General features: G+C 47.7%; 1 protein-coding gene across 3 annotated transcripts in view; it reads left to right on the plus strand.

Moving 5' to 3' along the window:
- The first annotated feature begins 962 nt into the window (after window positions 1-962).
- The window catches only part of EPS8 (epidermal growth factor receptor pathway substrate 8), a 143,132-nt gene continuing 141,802 nt past the window's right edge, over window positions 963-2,292 (plus strand). For 2 of the 3 annotated variants that reach the window (XM_014937366.1, XM_014937364.1), the window contains exon 1: window positions 963-1,595. The gene's annotated coding sequence lies outside the window, so the exon portion shown is untranslated. The remainder of the gene's footprint in view (window positions 1,596-2,292) is intronic. The other variant, XM_014937368.1, reaches the window with a different exon arrangement.

Raw genomic sequence — 2,292 nt, forward strand, 5'->3', positions numbered from 1 at the left:
GTCCACGTCTGCTGTACATCCCCTAAAGAAAAGTTGATAAAGCACAGAAGCGGAATTTATTCTTCCCCAAATCTTTCTCTCTCCCAATTTATTCTTCTGGTTTCCCTTTTTTCTCATCCTCACATCCTCTTTCTTTCCACGTTCCTCTCCATTATCTCTGTTCCTTGTAAATATTTTTTTTTTTCCCCAAATGAAAATAAACAAAAATATCAACCCAGAGTGGTCTTCTGCATTTGTCTTCTGTCCTTTGGTAGCAGGAATTGGAGCAGGGGGTGGTCTTGGGCTGTTATCCAGGAAAGAAGGGGGAAGAGAAGCACTGTTTATCCCTGCCAAGGACTGAAGCAGCCCCCGACCTTTTCTTTAATAGCATCTATTGAGTTCCTTTCTGCCTCTCAGGGGGAAAGCACTTTTATGTACAAATTACCTATTATTATTTACCTAGGGTGGGTGTGCACGGCACGAAGAGTTTGGAAATGTCAGTTTAGGTGTCAGCGTTCCTGGGAGCTCTCATTCACACGCGTGACCCAGGTGACCCCTCCACAATCTGATTCCTTGAGGCTCGAAGGTTTGTGGAGAACAAACTTCCTGTTACCAAGATCAGCCTGTGGTGTCTGCGCGTTTCATTGCTTCTTTAGGTACATAAAAGTGGACTGACATTTCCCCCCCACACCCCCCCGCCCCATTATTTCACAAGAGATTTTTTTTTTTTGAACTTTCCTGTTTCATAGAGGACTCCCTGGACCAGAAAAAGCAGCAGGGACAGAACTATGAAAAGAAGATGCAGCGTGACAAGGGGCTTTGCCAGCTCAGAGCCAGGAAGGGAAAGTTGCCTGAACGGCTTTTCTTTTTCTCTTGGGTGTTTGGTTTTTGTTTGTTTTTTTTTTTTTAAAAGGAGGGTTAAGGTGAACTCCTAAGTGAGGCCCCACCTCTCCCAGCCTGATCTGCAATCTCAGGTTACTCTCTCCTGCCCTTGGCTCACAGGAGCCCGCAGTGAGCCTCCTGCCCTCCGCCTTCAGCCCTGAACCCACCCGGGATTTCTGGCAAAATACCACCTTTTGCAGAGCTCAGGTCTTATTCTCAGGAAGATCAGCTGGAAAACACCAGGCCAAGCATGGACTAGCATCGCTTGAGCAGAGAGTGGGCAGCTGAACCCCTGCAAACAGGAGCTGAGTAGCTGAGCCTTATCCACTTGCTTCTTTTTTTTAAAAAAAAAGGGTTGGGGAAAAATCCGTGTCCTTCCTGGAGGAACCGTCAGGGGCACGACTCTGGCAGGGATGGCTCTGACTTCACCTGCCTCTGCAAATGAGTCACGGAGTGTTATAAAAAGCAAGGACCTGCCAAGTCTCATTGCTTGGAACTGAGTGGAAATTTCAGCGAGCAGCTGCTCTTTCATTAGTTTATATTTTTCCTCCGCGGGTTTCTCGAAGAGGGCCTGGAATCACAGAAACTTGGTAGCGTGAAGGACCTGTTGCTATGTTTGGATAACCGTGGCTCGCTCCTGGAAATGGCTGTGTGTCTGGTGTGGGTGTGATTTTGGTCTTCGCAAGGAATCTTGGTGAAGCCTGGAAAGAGACTCGGGAACGTTAATTAAGCAGGTTTGTAAATCTTTCAGGGCTGGGCAATTGAATCCTACCAAAAATCAGGAACGGAACCTCAAAAATCAGATTAGTTTTTCTAGTACCTGAAAGGGGGGGGTGGTTCTTTTCATCTGTCTGATGCTGTTGAAGGATTTATGTTTTCTGGCTTTTCTCTGGAGTCACAAAAGGCAAAAAAAACTTATTTGAAAGTGAAATCAGCGCAAACGGAGATTCTCAGGCAACAGCCTGGTTTTCGGTAGGACTGGAAGTGGCTGGTTATAGAAAAGCACGACTGTGCCAGCAGCGTGGCGTCAGGCAGCGGGACCCTGGCTACCTGTGAGCACGCCAGGAGTGTCTGTGCGTGGGGCTATCCCCCCCCCGAGCTGAGCAGAAGGGGTCGGGAGGCAGGCAGTGCCAGACGGAAACGAAATCCTCGAAAACCCGGATTTCGAGTGATTTCGGGGCGACTTTTTTTGTTCCCGTATCTGGAAGGAGCTACACCTTCTTCCTTAGATACACCTACTTCCTCGGGGAAGGGCTTTGCTTTGGAGTCTTGGGAGGTTTTGTGTGGTTTGGGGTTGTTTGTTTGTTTGTTTGGTTTTTTTTTCTTTATTTTGCTTTTTTCTTTTTGTTTTGGTGAAGGCTTACAATGACTTGGAGAAACTCCCCCGTTCCCCCCCCCTCCCCAGCTGCTGTCAGTACCTTTGCGTTTCTC

This window comes from Calidris pugnax, unplaced genomic scaffold (genome assembly GCF_001431845.1).
Source record: "Calidris pugnax isolate Ruff unplaced genomic scaffold, ASM143184v1 scaffold1, whole genome shotgun sequence".
In the NCBI taxonomy this organism is placed as follows: Eukaryota; Metazoa; Chordata; class Aves; order Charadriiformes; family Scolopacidae; genus Calidris; species Calidris pugnax.